General features: G+C 31.7%; 1 protein-coding gene across 2 annotated transcripts in view; it reads right to left on the bottom strand.

Annotated features, from left to right (window-relative positions):
• Positions 1–18,761, bottom strand: part of LOC119829038 (fibroblast growth factor receptor homolog 1-like) — a 61,747-nt gene extending 42,986 nt beyond the window's left edge. For both annotated transcript variants that reach the window (XM_038351401.1, XM_038351400.1), the window contains exon 1: positions 18,565–18,761. The gene's annotated coding sequence lies outside the window, so the exon portion shown is untranslated. The remainder of the gene's footprint in view (positions 1–18,564) is intronic.
• Between the last annotated feature and the right edge of the window lie 4,164 nt (positions 18,762–22,925).

Raw genomic sequence — 22,925 nt, 5'->3', positions numbered from 1 at the left:
CCCACGTACATCACTAGCCATTAATCTATAAATGACATCGGGACAGACCAATTGATTTATTTATATTTAAGAAGGGTTGTACTTCAATAAAGTGCTTGTGTTTTTGAGTGGTAAAAACACATTGCTACTTGACGATATCCAACTCAGTGTACCATTTAGATTGTCGAAGATAATGAGTTTGTTCAACATTTTTTTTTTTCTTATTAAAAAAGGTGAATATTTTAGTTGCCAGTGTGTTCAAAATAGCGAGATATCAACTATATAAATACTCTTTTTAGGTTTAACTACCTTTAGTCAGACAGGGAACCGCTGCACTCAGGCCGCTGGTCGGTTGTTTTGAAGTCTTTGGGGGAGACGTTTGTGCAACAGACTACCTATTAGGGCTATAGCGAAGACCTTTAATTATTGTGGTATGGCTATTTTGTTACTTACTTCAGAAACTAAATATTCGCATCACCACGACGGTAGAATGTGGAATTTTATAATTTTTTACAAGGCAAACTTATTTCGTCATGGCAACAGTTAACTCGAAATTTTTTTGGTAGGATACGTTAGTGTAGATCATAATAATAATAAGTAGAAATTAAGGCCTGTGTTAGTTAAAAACTGTGTTACAAGCTTTAGGATCCCTCATACTTTTTCATCAAATTAATGTCACGATTCTAAATCAATTATTTACTACAACTTTGTTTATTATTTGTCAAATACAACGCACACATTTGGCAAAATTTTACACTTCTGGTTATTTCTAAACCCTGTCTTAATAAAAACATAAATACTCTAAGGTAGAATGTTTAAGTATGTTTACCATATCTAATCAAAACCGTGACGTTGTTTCAAACATTTTTTTCACCATTCAAAACAATAGCATTCCAAGAAATCGCCAAGCAAATATATCTTATGTTTATATAATTCGTCCAAATTGTCTGCACATAGCCAATCAATGGGAAACAGGCTTCTGAATAATTCAATTTCCAAAGAAATTAATGGATATCTTAGTAAACTTTATCCCTACGAAGAAACATTACGTCTAAATATAAAACGTTCGTTGAAATTACTCAGTATTCACATGCTGTAGAGGAATTGTAAATCGAATGGATGTATCAGATGACTGATAAGTAAGATTAGTCGTTATTTACATTGTATGAGACTGCTTTTGACTAGCTGCAGCCCGCGGTTTCGTCTACATTCAGCATTAACATATTTATATATTGTATAATAAATTATAGCCATTTTACGCTTAATATAGCTTTCTTTATAAGTGTGAAAGTAATTTATCCATAAAATAGAATGTAATCGCCTCACGGTTACAATATATATATATATATATATATATATATATATATATATATATATATAATATATATATAAGAACATACATTGGGCTAATTAATCTACATTGTGTTCATGAGATCAATGATATATGTATGCATCGAACTTCGTTAAATACGTATGAGAACGTCCCCTGCGCTATTAGGTCTTATCTAGGAAGCATATACAATACCTAGCCTTTGACCCGCGTGGTCAAAGTAAACTGCCCATGGGAACGATGCGTGTCACAGCGGTAAAAAGTACCCTACATCCTCTACCTCCAGACATAAGAATCATACTATAAAATCACTCCACCGAGTCGCGAAAGAAGGACAAACAAACACACTCTCGTTCGACAAACATTTTGTAATATAAGGATAATATTAAAGCTATATTATGCAATATCACAGAAAACAACCAGTTAATACATACATTGCCGTCACATTAAAACTACGTCGCATTATCTTCATCTAATTTTATGTGTACTAGCGGTCAAATGTTGAACGCAATGCGCTATTTTCGTATTGTATAATAATATATGGAGCTTCGTTTACACTGTTTTGTAGCCAGTTTATGCTGCTAGCTTAATCAATCACTAGCGTTTGCCCGCGGTTTCGGACGCGTTATATTAGGAGTTTAATAGATGTTATTATGCATTAACTTTCCTCTTGAATCACTCTATCTATTGTAGAAAAAACCATCAAAATCCGTTGTGTAGTCTTAAAGATCTAAGCATACATAAGGACAGACGTGAAAAGTGACTTTGCTTAAATGTAGTGATGATAAATTTGATTGTGTTTAGAGCCTTAAGTTCTTAAATGTAACGCCTCTTATATCAATATTTCATAGTAAAATAATTTAAATATTCAATCTTCTCTGTTTTAAATGAAACATCTGACACTTTATACGTCAAACATCATACGCTTATATTTATTTAATACTAGACGCTCGACCCGACTGCGCCTGGATATCAATATTCCTGTTTTATCCCAACGAATTTAATCGGTAAAAAACTATCCTATCACCCAAGTCAGATCATACCCTGTTTGTATACAAAAATCTCATCAAAATCCGTTCAGCAGTTTCAGCGTGATTGACGGACAAACATCTAAACAATCACACTTTCACATTTATAATATTAGTGTGATAAATATTACTTGGTCCACAATAAAAAAAATATATATATCTCGTCTTCAAATTTGCCGCGTCTATATGTTGCCATAGCAACAGCTTATTCAACCAATTGGTAAATCCGCAAAATATACCATTACTCCATTCTATCCACTGTTTTATTCAGAGCTTTAGGTACAATAGTACAATACGTCTTAATTTGTAATTGTCATGTATTTAATGTGTTCTTTTAATAAACTTTTTATCTATCTATCTATCTATCTATCTAATAGTGACTAACAGTGAAGCAAGTAACTCGAGTAAACAAACCAACGGACTGCTGTTTCCAATCTGTCCATGGGATCTGCAGAATCTTAGCCCAAATAATAGTGCCGAGTTATGACCTGATAATAGCCCTGCGTATATTTAGTTTTTCACTAAACACTTAGTAAATTTAAATACTACCTTGAGTTTACTACGCTGTCTTCATTTATCACTATTTTCTTATTATAAAGATTTTTAAATGGGAATTTACGTTTCTTAATTATTTTATTACGTTGTTAAAACTCCTCCTATTAATATTATAAATGCGAAAGTTTGTGAGCATTTGTATGTGTATTGTTATTCTTTCACGCAAATACTACTGAACCGATTACAATGAAATTTGTTACGTAGATAGCAGGACAACAGGAATAACACATAAGCAACTTTTTATCCCGATATTCTTATGGCATACAGACTTTCGCGGGTAAAACCGCGTGGCGTAGCTAGTTACACATATTTTCGTTTTGATACTTGACATGGATTGTCTTGTTCAGTATCGTATTTATAAATCAAATTGCACCCAATAAAAATTTCACCAAAATCGATCCAGCATCAAATACCAACCCTCGCTAGTAAACAATGCTATTACTGTAAACGATACAACACAAATTGAGAGTTTTACTCCATGAATACAATAACAACTATTATCCAAAAGTTCGCATTATACGTAAACCCCCATTTCCCACAAACACATAAATCCAAACTTAATTCTCCATTGAAATCCCATAAAGACACAGCAACAAAAAACTTCCGAACGCGTTTATTCGTAAACTATACAAAGACCTTATCTCCCCCATACATAATGCTAATAATTTTTAAATTAACGCTAAATTTACTAGTGATGATCGAAATAATATTAAATATCGAGTATATTTAACATTATAATCCGGTTTACACCGGCGATGAGTCACATAACCTTGTTTTATTTAAGGTTTGTGAATGTTTGTTTTTTTCGTGTAAACAACTGATGTACCCACGATGTTTTTACAAATTACTATTACTACTGATTGCTTTTAGGTTATAGTTATAGGTAATTTGGTAACAAATTATATTAATACTTCGATTTTGCTTGATAATCAACCGACTTCAAAATGTCCTCCATTTTGAAGTCGGTTTGAAGCTCTCAATTCGGCTGTATTTTTTTTTTTGTATTTGTTGCGTCATAACATTTTATTGGGTACCCCGATTTTTTATATCGTATACTTTCTATAAAAAAGTATAAATTTATATTTAATATTAGGTTAGTTTAAATTATTGATATGATAATAATGTTTTATGTAGTCAATTTTATAAACTGTCGTGTTATATTTCTAGTCTGTCATTTTAACAATAACTTAAACTTATATGTTTTAATTTATTCTTTAAAAATTAAATCTACAGATTCAAATGAGAACTAACAATCGATATGCTCACGTAAATATCCGTAAATGTCCTCGCTATCTACAAGTGAGCATCACTAGCGACCCGTGGCGAATCTTTATTCAATTGCAGTTGTCCGTTACGAGCTACGAGGTGCTACGTGTTATGAATCGTTTTTGCGAATTGATAAGTATTTTGCGAAATACAGTAGTAGTAGTTCAGTAGTAGAGGCAAAACATTTGTCGCAGACAAATCGTAATTAGGGTTGTACGTTATATCGATAAGATAAAATTTATAAAAAGAATTATTGATAACACATTGTGTCAGTCTCAGACGTTTAGTCATATTTTTATTAAGAAATTTTAGTATTTTATATAATAATGCAAACTTTTGGTTACAAAAAATTACAAGCCCAAATTGACATTGAAAACCACATCAATATCGACTTAATTAACTCCTTGTTTTGTTTTTAACTAACTTATATCCTTGAGTCAGCTTTATTACCATAAAAAAACCTTTTTCATTCCATAAAACATACGCGCTAATTATTTCAACACCTCGAGACTAAATGCGAACAAAATTAGCCCGTGTCGACTTAATTACGAATTAAACGTGTTTATTTAACCGTTATTCCGTCTACACTGACATAAATTGTGCGTAATTTCTCTGTCACATATAAATGAACACATTATAATACACATACCCCAGTATGTCCATAATATCTACCTACCTATATATTTGCTAGTTTAGTACGTGCAAGTACCTATAACTGTATTTTTATGTGATCGAAAGAGGTGTAATACATAGTATTTGGCCTTCTTATTAATCGTAATAAAATTATTTTTAATCTGTGGTTGTGACAAGAAGATTAGTAGCCCATGCACTAAATGTCTTGACTTTCAGCGTTCTATCGGTATTTCTGTAAATATGTTCAAATTAAAATTTTGTACCTTGAAAAACTTCTGACTTAATACTTCTCGTGGAGAATCACTTGTTTGATAACAAAAACCTTTCAGACATAAAAATCAGTTAAATAGACCAGATCTGAATGTTGTATATGATAACTCAACTAATATTTCAAACTTTGTCTTAGAAATTATCCAACGTGAAACGCAAATCAAAAGACTTCTTAATATTTAAACTACATAATAGCAAATATTAAAGTATTGGTTACACACAAATAAACAACGATCGGATACATCTGAAGAATTTATAGCCAACACATCACAGAGATTTTGAGTGTAATCACATTAATAAAATGCTTAGAATTTATGTTCCCAATCCTACATTTTGAGGTTATCTTACAAACAAAATGTCAGGTCTTGCTTCTTGTAATTCGAATTAGTTTTACTATATTTGAAATTGTAGATTCCGAAATAAATTAAAAAACGAACATATTTTAAACAATTATTTTCGGAATGCGGCTATTACAAAGTCACTTATTACTCTTTCTTAATTAAAAATACGTAAATTAGTTAAATGGTAGAAGAAAATTGATCATTATAGAAAATCATTATAGCGGGAGCCCAGATTCAACAGACACGTCGTTAACAATAACATCCTTTGTGTAAAAAACAAAAGGCGAAATGGATCAGCCAAACCACGCTTTCTTTAAGCCAGACACTCAAAATTAGGTTAGTAGTTATTTAGTAAGATGCGATGCGCATCGGTTCCGTACAGTATAAAAAATATGATGGCGCGCCATTACACTTATGAAACTGTTTCCTCTATAGGAATTTGTTAAACATAAAATTTAAATGAGTACATGAGGTTTATACCGAATAAAATTATATGTTACGCATTTTCTTGTGTTTGATTTTACGCGAGTATTATACATTTAGAAATTAAAGACTTTTTAGCGGATTTTAAACGCGATTTATTCATTATATTATTAACCCGACGTTTCGAACACTTTACAGCGAACGTGGTCACGGGGAGACTGGTATATGATGTTGATAAATAACCTTCTTGGTTTCTTAATAAATACATAAATATATAAGTATATACCCTATATCCTTTCTTATAAGTATAAGAAAGGAGAAATAAATCTTCATCGTGCTTGAAAACGATGATATAAAAATTACGTGACAAATATTTTAAAAACGTTAATACCAGGATATACCTAACACTAACTATTTGAATTAATTATGTAATACATGGAAGATTGTATGGCGCAAATTATTCTTTAACGACTCTTAATTGCCATTCACATATTTCATCTGCATTTTATACTTACAAAATCTACACATTCCAGTAAATAGTTCACCATTTAATATTCTCTGTAGAAACATACATTATTTTCATTTGAAATTTATTCAGTATAAGGAATTTTTATTTGGTTTACGAGAATTAAATAAGTTTTCAAAAAGTTATATACATCGCTAAAAGGATAATATTAAATAGATACAAATATATTCAGAAATCTGTGAAATACTCGTAATAAAAATAGGATTTCTTTCATAAATTTATATTTCACGGGTAAAATGCAAACATAGCGCTTCCAATAATGAGCCAAACATATCCGAAATACAATTGACCCATATATCACCACTAGTACCCAAAGTTATCCTAAACCACATAGATAATTGACCAGGGGACCCCAAAACCGTAACAATAGGGGCGTACGTGGGTGGACCAGCGGTAGATTAGTTAAACGCGACTAAGACTACTTCACTTGATAGTTCTGAACTGTTTACTTCTGTAAACCTCTTCAGATTGATGCTATGAATAGACACACTTGAGTTTGATGAATTCCTGGTTCGTTTTTATTATGTGCTCGAATGAACTTGTATTAACTGATGAAGTATTGTATTGTACAATTTAGTATATGCTTATTCATATCAAATCAATATTAAATTAAGCGTAACTTTGTCCCTTAAGTTTTAATGTCCATAAGTATGATGGCTTTATTTATGCTTCGTAAAACAAATTTAATTTTACACCTGTAACCTATTATGGATCTATATAAATTATATTTCTTCTTATTCATAAAATTGAGTATACCGATAATTAAAAGTCGGTAATTTCAAACACTACGATTCGAATGAATTAATATGTGATACAGCGTGGTATTAAATATTGTTTACCTATTCATCCCTCGCACGGATCTTACGTTTTTAACAAAGAACTATTTCTTAGAAGGCGGCCTTATTCCTGATTCACTTCACGACCATACCGGGACAAAACATTACAATACTGAGATAAAATCTCATTGGACAATAGCAGATGATAAGTCCGACACCTCGTCGGAAATTATTTATACGGCGACACCTAATAAATTCCCTTTTTTTGATTTTCATCGAATCGACAGGAAGAAGTGATACTATCGAATGCGAAATATGGGAATCAGAAAATTTTGAATTGTTATTCTATTCGGCTATACGAATACATATATGTCATTAAAATGTTTAAATTTCATTTTTTTTAAATAAACAGTACTCATATTACAGATAAAAAAGCGTTCCAAATGCAAGGCTCACAAAAATTAATAAAGAAATGAATTGCTACCAATATTCAACACAACTGCACAACAACTTATTACAATGAGACAAAATTTAAATAAATTTACTCTAATTAACATTTCTCGTGATATTAAGAATTTCCGTTTTGCCACTGACAGGCAAGGATCCAATTCCCACAAACATGCGAGTCGCGGCCCAATTCTGGTCTCAAAAACGCAATAACACGCCGTCAATCCAGCACAAATGTGACAGGCATTAGCATTCTCCACATTCGTAATGAATTCTCGGATCTTGTCGTGACAAAATTCTTTCTTGTTAATCGAACGGTTTACAGAATAGCGCCTCGAATTTTAAAAGCTCGTGTGTGGCGTTTTATTTATTCAGTGAAAGTTCGTACATGTTACATTGAATTTTGTTTTATATTCAAACGCCAGCTTTATTTATGTTAGCCGACTATACACAATACAGAGTAAGACGTTAATACTAATTCGAATGAGAAAATTACTGGGATCAAGCGCAATATTATTTAATTATATTTATTTAAAGAATTTCCAAATTTTGCTCCTTGATTAAACAATGTGAAATCAAAGGACTTCACATAAGCCTTTCATAAACGTTACCCACGATCAGGATAAGAATTCATTAACATCATTTGAATACTATGTATAGTAAATTAAACCAACCAGAGTGCAAAACAGGGTCCTAGATAGCAAGCAAGACAAACACAACTAAAACGACCTTTAATTAACAAATTCAATTAACAATGCTGCAAACGCGCGGTACCGGTTACTAACGGCGCACTCTTATATGGGGGGCGATTAATATTTACAAGGTGTTCTTGATCGTCTTTGCACATGTTAAATACCTTCAATACAAAGCTGCGTTACTTCGGGAGTTCCGCAGGGTTCTATTCTGGGCCCACCTGTAACGTGCAACTTTTTGTAATGTTTGTGATACTTATTTTTGTTCTATAACTTCATATAAAATATCGCATGAATTTTTATTTTTAGCTTTTTGTACAGCATTGTGATTAAAATGGTATTCAATAGTAGTACTTCGAATAAGAATATACGGTATAGTTTCTATTCAGATCTTATTTAAGTAAATTAAGTGGATTTATTTGCATAATGAAACAGGCGCAAACCTTTTATGTCCTGTATGAACTCTACATAGTTTCTAATTGTTTTATTTTATGCCTTTGGAAAGTCTAAGATAAGCTGATTTAAAGTTAAGCCAAAAGGGCATAGAGTAAAATATCATCACATAAATTGACTTTGTCAAAAATGCTCCTAGCACTGAGCCTTTTTCAAGTCAATGACTTAACACAACCGGAAGCTTCGATAATATTCCACTAGCCACCACGAATATAGATGATTGACTGCTATAAGACGCTCTTCAAACATTCACCGTCTCTTTCACACGTTCCCAATTAAGGAAGGTACGAATAGGACAGATGACGATAGAATGCACTCCACGTACGAGGAAGCGGGAATGATTTCTGATGTCAGTATAGAAATATTAATCGTGCTCACTCAACGGCAAATGAAGTAAAATTTGAATATTCTATTACATCCATAGTGCTTGCCATTATCATATCCGAGTGGCTTGTTATGTGATTTTTAACCCGGGGTGTAATGCGCATGGAAATGATGTAAGATGTTGATGCACTACGCATATAAAAAGATTTGTATATAGGCCGTTACTTTTAAAATAAGTTGTATTGTTTTGTTGTGGAGAATACAAGCGACGTGTGCTGAAAAAGGTCTTATTTAACAATAAGCTTTACAAAGTCGTTAAAATTACAAAAGTTTTTGATAAATTTTGTCTTCTATATTCGCGTTTAAGTATACAATTTGATTATGCACGTTATTACATGTCTGAAAATTAAATATTGCTTTAATATAGTTTAGCAAACATTTGTCTCTCGATCTTTTGAACTCACCCTTTGACCAACCATTACGTTCAGATGTCAACGTCACTTACGTTCGTTACTACAGCACAAAAATATTCAACAAACGTCAATACTAAAACAAGAGGCGCATTCAAATACAATACTTATCAACCACGTGCACTTTACATAATACCATCACAATAAATCGCACTACAAACAATAGCTCCAGAGAGCGCTTAACTGTATAATTAGGTAATATTTTACACATAGGCATTTTAAAAGGACAGTTCTTTAGAAGCTATGGATACAGTTTGCTTCGAAATATTTTTGTATGTTGAATGTGAACGAATCGAATGGCTCTTAAGAAATTTTCGTTATAACGTTTTACGTTTTTTTATTTATTTATTTCATTATTATCGGAACATGGTGCTACGTTTTTCTTTATAAAATTCTTTATTGTTTATTACTTAGTTCAGTAATTTTTCCAACATCAATAATTATAAATTTATATACAAATAAATAAAGTTAACCGAACGGCTGCTATAAAAATGTACTTGATCGTCAGCTCTTTGTAATGTAACATTTGTAAGATATTGGCGTATGAAATAAAGGTAATATACAAATACATTATGGATAAAACAGAATTTTTATTTTATTCTTCGACAGTTTATTTTAAATAATATTTTGCAAATGACACTTTAATATTAATCCAAAGGTACGTGACTTACGCATTACTGCCAATGTTTATTTACGACTTTTGATAAACTTTGGCGACGGTTTGTATTCGTTGATAAAAGGGAAACTTCTGAATTGTGTAATTATAGATACTAGCCTCACGCCTCGGATCTTACCGGATAGACGTTTTAAAGAGAATATTAGTTGACTTATTAAAAGTATATAGGTATGGAATAAAGAACATAACATTTATATTTTCAATGACTTCAATTAAAAGGAGGGTCTTGATTTATTAAGTCAGTACTGTAGTATAGTAGTTGACTGAGTGAACCCATTTTGATGATTCTTTCATTATTTAAAAGCTGATGCCTTCCACAAGAAAGTTCCAACAACACACGACCTCGAACCATAGGGTTCTATTTGGTCTCCTTCTGACAATTTGACGGTGATTTAGCGATTTTATTAATATAACTATTACTTATTATTGGATATTATTATATCCAATATTATATATGTAGCAGTGGTGGCTCAGTGATGAGAACCTCGGACTTCAAAATCGATAAGTCGAGGTTCGAGACCGGGCGAGCATGCAGGAAATAAATAGATTTTTCAATTTATTTTCACATGTGGATAACATCACCACTGCTTAAAACGATGAAGGAAAACATCGTGAGGAAACCGGCATGGCCAATAATCAAAAAGTTCGACGACATGTGACATCTGCCAACCCGCACTTGGCCAGCGTGGTGGATTATGGCTTGAACCCTCGTAGGAGGCCTGAATCCCAGCAGTGGGAACATGTATGGGCTGATGATGATGATGATGATGATTGGATATAATGAACAAATTCAAAAAGCATTGTAAAAAGTTCGCACGATTCAACGTTACCAAATCTCGTAAGACAATACCCTGTCATCGTATTAATTGAAATTTATTACAATTTATACTATTGGATTGAATTGAAAAGGTATTCAAATCAAATTGAACTCTAACACTTAACCTTAGGGTCCATATTGTGTTATGTTTTGACAAGCGCTCAGTTTGTCTCCAATGGGATGTAGAGATGTGATAATATATTTTTGTCATTTGACCCATTGAAATTTTTTCATTAAATATTTAATTTTAAAATAATATTCATGAAATATGTTTTTGTATATGCTACCTATAATGTAGCAATAAGTAATGGAAATATCCTTTTTATTGATTTAATAACATTGAAATATTCGGACTTACAACTCATTTCACTATACATAGTATAAAACAAAGTCGCTTTCCGCCGTTTATCTGTCTTTAGATTAGATTAGTTAGTAAATTAGATCTTTAAAATTACCCAACAGATTTTGATGGAGTTAATAATATTATAGAAAAATGAGAAGGAAGGAGTTTTACTCCGAATTTTCACGTTCGAAGCCGCGGGCAAATACTAGTTCGGAATTAAAAGAAAACTTGTCATTCGACATTTACCAATCATATTCGAGTGCAACAATAAATAAACTAAAAACATGTAATTTATAAAATTCTCCTTTAAAACCACCGAGAGGTCACAGGAAAAAATATCGATAAAACAAACATTAGGCACATCCCTAGTGGTCAGACAATCGAAGATAATGTTGCTCTCATGTGATTGAGACAATCACTGGCCGCTTTTGTTTTATTGAATTACAACGAGCGTGTTTTGTTTCGCTTTTATATTGGTCACGTGGCATTTGAACACTGTTTCTAATCTATATTAAACTAGCTGCACGCCCCGGCTCCGCCCGGGTTGTGATTTATCGTATTTAAAATTATTTAAACTATCCTATTTCTTAAGTTGGATCGAACTGCACATGGTGTGCGAATTTTATTACATTGTGACACGAGATTTATATATATTAAGATATTCTAGCTATTTTAATCGATTATAAGTAAATATTTCTATACTCGAGAAAGGCTGGAACTGTTTTTTTTTAATCTTGACGACGCTTAAGAGATGTTTTTCATTATGGCTATTAGACTTTACTATCCTCGTACATATTGTGTAATTAATGATAATAATAATACATAGATTATATCATATACTGTAAGTATACAATAATGTTGCAGCACTAATATCTTAATCCTTACTTTTGTTATAAATATGACAGTAACTCTGTCTATCTCTTCTTCACGCCTAAACCAATGAAGCGATTCTGATGAAATTTAGTAAAGAAATAATTTGTGATCCGAGAAAGGACAAATTCGGGTATCTTTAATCTAATGAAAACGGGGAATGTTGCCGGAAAACTTACGGACGGAAAATATTTGTAAAATAATGTTTATTCTGAAAAGAAATTATAATCGTCTCTTATTGAAATAGTGTTGTCATATTATATTAAGAAAAAAAAATCTTATACGAGTGTCGGCTATGTATTTTTATTGTGAAATGGAACACTTAAATTTATCTTTATTGTAAGCACCTCTCAAGCTTTACGACTTTTCGTTCATTTAGGAAAATCATGTAGGTGTCATTTTAGTGTTTAGTTCTTACCTCTTACTTAAAATTCTTTTTTTATGATTTATACAAATGACAAATAAAAGTGGAAAGCAGCTGCTACAGATCTTAGAAAGTTTAAATATTTAAGCAATACTATTAAGTAATCATCCTCAGTAATCTTTGTAAGGTGAATTAATCTTCACATCCAATTACATTACTATCAATCGTGTATCAAAGTAATTAGAAAATCCTAAGAGATTTAAAATTTCGGCTTAAGTCACGAACAAAATACAGTGTCGGTAAATGTAAAGCAAGTGAATAAAAGGAAATATTATCTATGTCGTGATGCGTGGTCACATTAGTGTCCCATGATTACCGTGAAGCGGTCCCATTTGTGGTCACTCTATTTGATGGTGGCGGCCATGTTGGATTCCAATTTTGAACACATTTAAATGTATTTTGTCTTTATTACCCTTTTGGTTATATGGGTAGTGTATTCTTTTAAGATTTATAGCCTATCCAAGCTTACTATTTTTACTGTATTTTATTAATGGTAATTAGTACCTAACATAAATTTTTGATGGTCTGTACCTTCCAACCAAAGCCATAAAAATCATCATCATGCCCTTCAATCAAAAGAAAATTGCAAGTAGATATAATACTTAAAATTTAAAGTACTAGGACATCATAAATATTAAGGATATTGGATGCGTCAATCAATAGAAAGTGACAAGCAATGATAGCATTCTTATCACCGTCCGGAGGAAGCGGCGACAGGCGGAAATTATTGCACTTTGCTCTCAATTACATGCTGCTAAGATTTTTGCTTTTTGTGTTATAAGAAAAATATTTCCGAAATTTGATTAATTTTTGTAACAACTAGTATGCCTCTATATATATATTTTAAAATGCTATATAATAGTTGAATTCTTAATTTAGTAATTTAGGAATAAACCAGAATTTACACTAGATAGAACAGATAACTGAACTTTCTAAGACGCCGTTATATCTTTGAATCTATATTTGTTAATGTTAATTAATAGGTCAAATGTCTAGTTCTATTGTGACAGAATAAACAATAACAGGTTCTTAACAAATAAACATTAAGTTATCTTTTATTTACATTACAATAAAATTGTTGCCAAGTGATAAATCTGATTCAATATTTATAGAGTTAATTGTTTTAACACGTAGATGCTTCGTAGGTTTTACCAAATTTTAAAATTTTATTTGTGACTGAAATAAAAAGAAATGTACAAGGCGCAAGAATAAGGATAACTAATCTAAAAGGCAATACCTGAATAAAATGAAGGAACTCTCCTAACACAATTAAAAAAATATTATATAACACACCAATCTAATACTTAAATATACCAAAAATATTCTTTATCAACCAAATACCTTATATAAGCACGTATTTTCTTTAACTCGAAGACAACACGGAAGGGGCTAGATGACGTTACAATAGAAGTATTCGAAGCTTAAAATATCCATAAATTACCAATTTATTATGCAATACGAGTAGTAAAATCGTCACCGGAATAAAAACTACTACAACACTATACACCACATATAAATAGTTTCGTTAATATTCAAAGTAGACGTGTAATGGTAAGCTTACGATGCTTGTAAAATGGTCGAAATGCGGTAATTATAGGACAATTTTATTATCTTCAAAGTTAAATACAACGTGGTGAGGAATTATTAACTTTAAATATTATATATATTGTATATTTGATACCCGCATACCAAATATTTTAGGAAACTACTGAAGTCTAAGTTCAGAAAAAGGAATAAGCTTTAAATACTCATTTCAGTCCATTATACCCTTAGCGTGTTGAATTTATTTTAATTTTGATTATAACGTTAGATCTAGCTGTTACAAATGTATAAGAATTAAATTATTAACCATTTTTCTCGAAAATAATACACACTACGCTGACAAAATTTAATTCCTACCTAAATTTTTTACGTAAAAGCGGGCAACTGAGCTAGTGGTTTTCCTGATGATAAGCGATTACAACCGCCCATGAATATTTTCAGAAGTCGCTGCACATGCATTTCCGGATTTAAGGAGTAAAGGATAGGGCATGGATCGACAATGGGGATAAAGGAATGGACACGGAAGAAATGTAAACGAATACGGGCGTCCAGCTCCCCCACATCGAACGAAACACAGCAATTTCACGCCGATCTTTGGAGATGTTGTACCTCCGACGGTACGAGCTGGCCCAATTCGTACCGAAGCGTGCTCGACGCCCACACTCAAAACACCTTCTCTTTGTGAGGTATGAGGTATAAATTAAGATATGACCAGTAACATCACTGATTGTCACATCTAAAAATAAAAGTACAAATGATAGACATGAAGTGACCTAATCATAGAATTCCGAAAATGCTTTTAGTGGAGTAACCAGTAGTTTTACGACATGAACATCTAAAATAAACTCTTCCGATCCAGTCAACGATTATTTGGGACCATCGGCGGTTTGGCAACAAAGTTTACGAGTATCTTATACGAGCTGCGTCAAGCATACAAAACATATGCTAACAATGCCGTGTATTATTCAATTAAATATAAAAATTAACCGATACAATAGAAATGCTTACTATTTTCTTACTATACGAGTATTCCTTCTTATAACGAAAATTATGACTCTTACATCCTTAATACGAATGAAATATCTTTGACATGAATATTTACTTGTACATTTAATTAATTTAATCGCTTTAAATAATCAACAATATGGTTCTTATTTATTATTTGAGCTACCTCATTCTTCTTTATTATTTAACCACCGTAAATCTCTTCGACAAGCAGACACATGAAATATTAAAAGAAACTCAACTACAAGAAATTTTTTGTTTTATCTTTCATTGCGTTGTATATTATTTATTACCAGCTACACGTCTGTTCGTCTGTACACAGGCAGAATTTTCTTTATTATCTAGTTATCAAATTAATTGTGTATTTGCATATATAAATATACATAAAACAAGAAACAGTGATACCCTTAAGATGGTTTCTACATATTAGCTCGAATCTACAACGTGTACATAGTTGTACGTATAGATTTCTTTCTTCTTTAGTGCTTTTAGTTCATCCGAAAGAAGAACTATTGAAGATGTATGATGAAATAGTTTTTTACACGATTAACGTTCAAAGAACGATAACACACGTTCATACACATAACTTTATTTAATTATATAATAATTAGAATGTAAGAAATTTTTCTATGTAAAACTTAAAGTAGAAAACTAGATGAGATTAATGAAACTAAATGAATGTGGTGTTTCTAAAAGAATTCATTCACTTTAACATTCTTTTATATAGTGTCTATTACCCACAAAAATCCTGCAATCCGAAATGTTTCTGGTATGTTATATTCGAAATAAATCATCATAACTATATTATGATCAACAGCGTTGCTCGTTAAAACGATCAAAGAGATACTAAAATATCTGCAGTGAAATTAAAAAAATCTAAAAAAACAACATTGAAATTCTGAGTAAAACTAACCATAAACTCAATTTAGTACGATTAACCTAAATATAATTTTATAAGAGTGTTTTTCTTTATCGCTTTCATTCATGTCTCTTTCTGTCAGAATGTTATAGTAGAAAAGATTCTATATCTATAAAACTCTGAAACAAAAGTGGCATTTTGATTAAATTCTATTTATAATTTTGAATTTATACTAATACTAGCTGCGCCGCGTGGTGTCACCCGCGTAAGTCCGTATCCCGTAGGAATATCGGGATGAAAAGTTGTATATATGTTATTCAAGTTGTTTAGCTGTCTATGTACCCAATTTCATTGCATTCGGTTCAGTAGTTTTTACGTAAAAGAGTAACTCACACAAACATCCTTACAAGCTTTCGCATTTATAATGTTAGTAGGATAGGATAGGATATAATCGTAGGATAGGATTATATATTCTTTCAGTGCTAGATAGTCCATTTATTGAGGAAGGCTATAGGCTATATATGTACCACAGGCGAAGCCGGGGCGGACAGCTAGTCTCGTATATAATTTAAGCTCATTACCTACCTAACTGTAATGATATCATATTTTGCAAGACTTTAAATTGGGATACCACTTATAGTATAACAATTAAATTAAAAATTCTGTTTTCTAGAGGTTTCAAAATATATATAAGAAACTTCTATAGCTTATTAATATATTTGTTTGATACTATTAGGATACTGATACATTCGTTGATGTTAACAGATATCAAATAGTTAAACATTAACCATCTTCATTTGTGACTATTTTTTGCGGTTACCACGTGTTTCGGACTACATGCCAGGAGGTAAGGAACAGGGCAAGCTAAAAGCAATGGAGTCTCCGTATTTATTTGCCTTTTTTCTATTTCAATGCATTTCTGGTAATTTGATTTTTGTGTGAAAAGATTTTTATGATTATTAATTTTAATAACGATAATATTTATTTCAAATTGTACGATTGAAATAATAAAATGCTTAATATGTATTATGTGTATTATTGTAACTTGAATACCATTACAGATGGGAAATAAAAATAATATAACATCATATATTTTTCATGCATCAGAGACGTGCTTCTAAGAACCAATTGGTTTGTTAGATACTATTCAATCTAATTGATTAACTATTCACATAGCCAAACTTTAGTGAACTATAAAAATGCAAACTGCCCACTCGCCGTAATGGCAAAACGCATCAATTAATATCCATTAACGATTTTAGTATCAATAACTACTCCACGCCGTTTCTTGTGCTATAGCGACGAAAACATATTGTTTGCCACGTGTTAGGTTACGCGGCGTGAATGCTAAGGGTCCGATGATGCTCAGCCTCTGGCCTTGCATCGCCATACAGGGGCTATTCATTCCATCTTAGCTAGAGACCCTAGTTGGTTAAATGCATTAACTGCTCGTTGTACCTAATAAGTACATACTGGGTACTGTTCTCAGAGATTATAAATTATCAAGCAGAAGAGTAAACTAATTATACGTGTATTACTCTTAAAATTTGTCGTTGTGCTGTTTAATTACATAACTACAATCATTTTTAACTATGCACTAATGTTAAAAAAATGTCATTGCTTCCCATTTTAATATTATATATTTAAAAAGATATATATTTCATGTACCTAGTTAATAATATATTAATGATAAGAAAAGTTTAATGATTGATCGATTCGCTGTTCTGCCTTTCTCTTATCATTTAGGGGTATGAAAAATATATGTTGGCCGATTCTCAGACCTACCCGAAATGCACACATAATTTCATTAGAATCGGTTGAGTCGTTTTTGAGGAGCATGGTAACTAACATTGTGACACGAGAAATTTATAGATTATATATAGATATATATATAGATTAGATTTGAAAATTTATTTTTAATTTGATGCAATTTTTAAAAAGAGAGAGAAACATAAAAATACAAAAGCTTTGTAATTTTTTTATTCCTCTTTCTTGCAAATAAATGATTTTATTTATCACAAAAAATATTTTCATATCCCAATACGTATTAAAAATATGTCGGTATTAATCGAGTGTTTTGAGTTGAGGTGCAGATCTTAACAACGAAAAAACATACTACACTTAATTTATTAATATTGATGATTAATTTAAATATAAGGAAAATTTAAATCAAGAAATCTAAGAAAAGCTACAAATATAAATGAATGATTCACACATTATATTAAGTCTATACACAAGAATAATAAACAGACATAATAAAAAAATTGGATTTTAATATGGTAATGTCAACACGCAACTATTTTACCGTGAAACAATAATTTTGCCGCCAAAATTCGGACTCATAAAAACGTGCACCTGATATTTACCCAAACATCTGTTTCCCAACAGAAACCGGCGACACCGTCTAACTGCTTCTAGCTAACCATGAATCATTTTAAATATTCAACTAATTATATTTTCATACAGCCGCCGTTCTATATTTAATTATATCTTAAAATAACACAAATCCGCTTACCGACTAAAGAATGAAGAGGAATCCCGCGCAAAATCGCACTTACAAGTCACTATGTCGTCAAAATGTAACGTCACGTACACAAAAAATTCACTAAGTGTCACTTAACACGACCAAGTTCCGAATCGTGTGTTTTTTCAGGATGCGCCGGGGCCTTGAAACACAACCACACACGTCAAAGCTCAAGAAAGGACTGAAGACGGCACGAGCTTTCAGTCGAGCGATGCGCGCGCGCCCCGTCCCTGACGCCGTTAAATATATTCATCTCTTTCCATTGTATGCAATAAATTTTATCTCCCTCTCTGTCCTTCTGAATGTCTCAGTGGAAATTAAAGAAAACGCAACTCTCGTATCGCGCTGTTACATAATTCGTGTGATTTATATTGTCGTCTGATTAACGATTTTGAATTTTAATGCTTTCGTTTTGTTATGTTAATGTTGGACATATTTTGTATTGTAAGACAATTTAGCGGTAACAGACAGACTAGAAATTAGACCAGTTATATTGCTCCATTAAATGTTTATTTTAGTTTCCACTGCTGATTTCATTTTATGCATTCCATCCGAGATTTTAAAAGCGTTTCGAAGATTTTACGTCTTCATAAAATTTATTTGCATTATAGAGAAAACTGGTAGGCGGTGTACTTATAATGCTTTAATGCCGTTAAAAGGTAATTGCATTAAATTGCTACGAGAAGAGTAAAAGCTTATTCAATTAATTAATAACGAGAATCAGAAAGATAATTTCTAGATAATGACACACTATGTAAACTTTCAAATACCAAAATAATAGCATTCATTATCTCTATTACACCCAACGTGTCTTAGTTTTTACGAAAAATCTTTACATAAGTAAAATTTTGTTTGTACGCTTTATGTGTTTTCTGGTTAATATCTCTTATAGTAAAACAAGTTACATAAAACTGTCTTGTGCACCGACCACTCCCACGTCCACTCTGCAGCTTTTCTTGGTTTGTGGTTGTATGGAAGATATCGCTTTTAAGCGGTAAGACCGTTTTCTATACTTATTTTTTCATGCTTTATGTATTGTTCTTTAGCATTTTGAATATTAGTTATATTAGTGTGATTATCTGAAATTCCGTTATTACTTATTGATTCGTTTATATAGGTTCGTTAATAAATGCACAATCCGAACATAACGTTATGTTTAGACGATTATGTTATTAGAAACGATGTTCTTGCGAGGAAATGAATTTCCTCTGTCTACAATTCGGAGAACATTCATACGGTTGCAACTTACAACTAATGTTGCATCTCATTTTATTCCGACTTCCTTATTATACACGCGTATTGAATTACGCTGCGTTATCACGAAATTATTAGTGTTAAAATGTTATGCGAACTATCCGCGTATTTATCTAAGTCTAATGTAAAAACTCTTCAGAATTACAAAAAAATGTCAATAGTCAATCAAAATGTCAGCAGATACATTAATTTATTATTCGAAGCAATAAGAACAAGATAGGAAGCCATTACTTTATATTATTTGTGGGAATATTTGTTTTATCATAATTTAGAAAGCAATATGAATTGAATTAAGATTCTTTCCCCCTTTCCCGTCATCGATCTTTTCATATTAAAAAGGTGTCAGCATACTTCTAGATTAATCTCACGAAGGCGAAGGGCGTGGATTAGAATACAGCCGATTTTATTTCCTTTTTTTAATGTTAAAATATTGAATGACATACATAATAACTAATAATGACTAGACTACCTGCTCGGTACAGTGGTTCGATCAGCAACTCCCAATGGGTTCGATGCTCTGTAGAGACTAAATATCACGACCACGGCACTGAAATCGAATACCAGGCTTACCTTGACTTAGATATCTAGTGCATACCCCGCAGAGGGACAGAAATTTCACTTATGAGCGCGTACGCCGTACCACAGAACACAATGGTCGTACGGACTTCATTAAAATTTCCTAGTCCTTGTTCTTGGATATGAATGAACTTATTATAATCTTTATATGCATCATACATAGGATTAATAAGTCAGTTGGAAACATGTCTGCAATATCTCATTGAAAACGATAGTTCGATTGAAGAATATTATGAGAAAATTCTGTTACTGAGGAAAATTTATTAACGGATTAGGGTAAGGTATTTTAACTCTAACTTTATTCTACAATAATATATTATAATAGTTTAAAAAAACTAAAAAAAACGCTTTTATCATATTTTGCAAATTGAAAAATGGAATAATTTTATCAAATTAGTGTATTGTCATCGGTCCTCAATAAATCTACAAAGTTTGAACGAAATCTGGCCGTTTAAAGTGGGTCAAAATCGCGCCCAAAGAAGTCGGTTACAAACAAACAAACATACAGGTGAAGCTAATAAAAAGCGTGTAAAAATGTTTTCAACTAACTGATCCTACTAATATTATAAATGCGAAAGTTTGTGAGGTTGGCTATATGTGTATGTGTATGTATGTTTGTTACTCTTTCCGAGCCGATTGCAATGAAATTTGGTGCGTAGCTGAACAACTGGAATAAGGCTTTTTATCTCGATATTCCTACGGGATACAGATTTACTCGGGTGAACCCTCTGGACGCAGCCGGGTGTACCCGCGGGGCGTAGCTAGTATCTGATGAATACGTAATCATTAGGTAATTTTAAACAAATAGATCTAGGCCCGTTTCCTATTCCTCACCCTTCCTTATACATTCCTTTATTTCCGTCGTCAATAATTTACTCACCCGTTGGGACAAATAGCGAATAATACATTTGCAGAAGAACTACCTCTACAGATGTTCATGGGTGATGGTAGCCGCTTACCATCAGGTGAACCCTGTTAACATCTCTAACGTTAAAGAACTTTTACATGAGTAAATAAAGAACTTTATTTACTCATGTAAAAAAAAAAAAACAAATCTCAACTAGAAGTCATCTAAATCTATATTTATAACAAGACCATTCATCAATCGATGGTAACTCACCACAAATTTGTTTTACCACAAAACTCAAGTATCCGCTTCCTGTAGGCACGTGCCCTCACGGAAGTGGGATTTTTATGTTCAAATATAAATGTGGCTTAAATTATATCAGTCTTCAGCTTATTATAAGCTATTAGATAGCATTCGTCACTTCGTTTTTGGACGGCTGTTATTGATTTTAAATGTTAGTGTTTTTTGCTTAGATTCATGAGGCAGGCAATATATCTTATGTTAATTTAATGTTGACACAAATATAACATTTGTAATTATGGAAAAATATAATAATACGTATAGCATTTGATACCTAGATTTTGGTTTTTATACATTATTTCATGTGATAAACTTGTTCACAGTAGGTAGGTTTAAAAAATATTACACTGTAGAAAAAATTCGATCGTATGGCGGTATTCAAATGTCGAATGATCGTTATTTTTTTTTTTTACAATTTTCTAATATTGTTAAATTACATTTAATACTATAAAACTGAAAATCAGTGACCGTACCTTAATGTTTAATTCTTAGATGCAAAGAAATGTACATAATATATTCAATAATCACCATAACATAATTCTCATAAAACTTAGCTTGATAAAACCTCAAACTCCGGCAACTGTCAAATTGACAGCTGTAAGCTGAGGTCAGTCGTAATATAAAAAAACGAATAAAACGAGAATCATTGCAGTAGAAGAAGAACGATAAAATATGTTCTTTAGTATATAATAGTCTATCCAAATTCTATATCACATTGTGTGGTCAAGAAATCGAGCGAAGCTTCCTCAGTGTTGCCACATTCACTACAATTTATGGCACTTCTTACTCAGAAAATTTTGAACTATAACGTAATATGCGATATGTAAATTTTAGTAACAATAACTTTAAGTGTGCGTAGGATAACGATACCCGGCAATATATATTGAGCTTCACGTGAATAGATGGCAATCTATTTTCCACAACTATAAGTTGAATTTTTAATAAAATAATTATAATTAAAAATACAGGACCGTCTTCAAATTGCCAAAACTAGACCAAATTTAAATGACAAAACAGAGGCCACCACTTACAAATGAAAATGACAAAAATCAAAATCGGTTCACCCTGTCGAAACCTCCGAAATAACAAACTCAAAAAAAATTATGAATCTTCCTTCTTTTTTTCGACGGTTGATAAAGTAGTTATTCATAAAAAATTAGAACTATCCAAGACTTAAAAAACAAATGATGTTTCTCCATAATATAAAAGAATTATAATCTGACTCTTCATAGAATCGATTACAAAAATTATGCATATAATACTGATATGGTCATAAAATTCTAGGTAAAAAGACACGCTCGATATACCTAGTCTTGCCATAAATATTGTAATAAAGAAAAAAGAAAATTGTTAACTGCAAATAACATTTATTACT

Source organism: Zerene cesonia, chromosome 9 (genome assembly GCF_012273895.1).
Source record: "Zerene cesonia ecotype Mississippi chromosome 9, Zerene_cesonia_1.1, whole genome shotgun sequence".
Taxonomy (NCBI): Eukaryota; Metazoa; Arthropoda; class Insecta; order Lepidoptera; family Pieridae; genus Zerene; species Zerene cesonia.
Note: the sequence above shows the minus strand (reverse complement) of the source record. Positions and strands in the feature narration are given on the sequence as shown.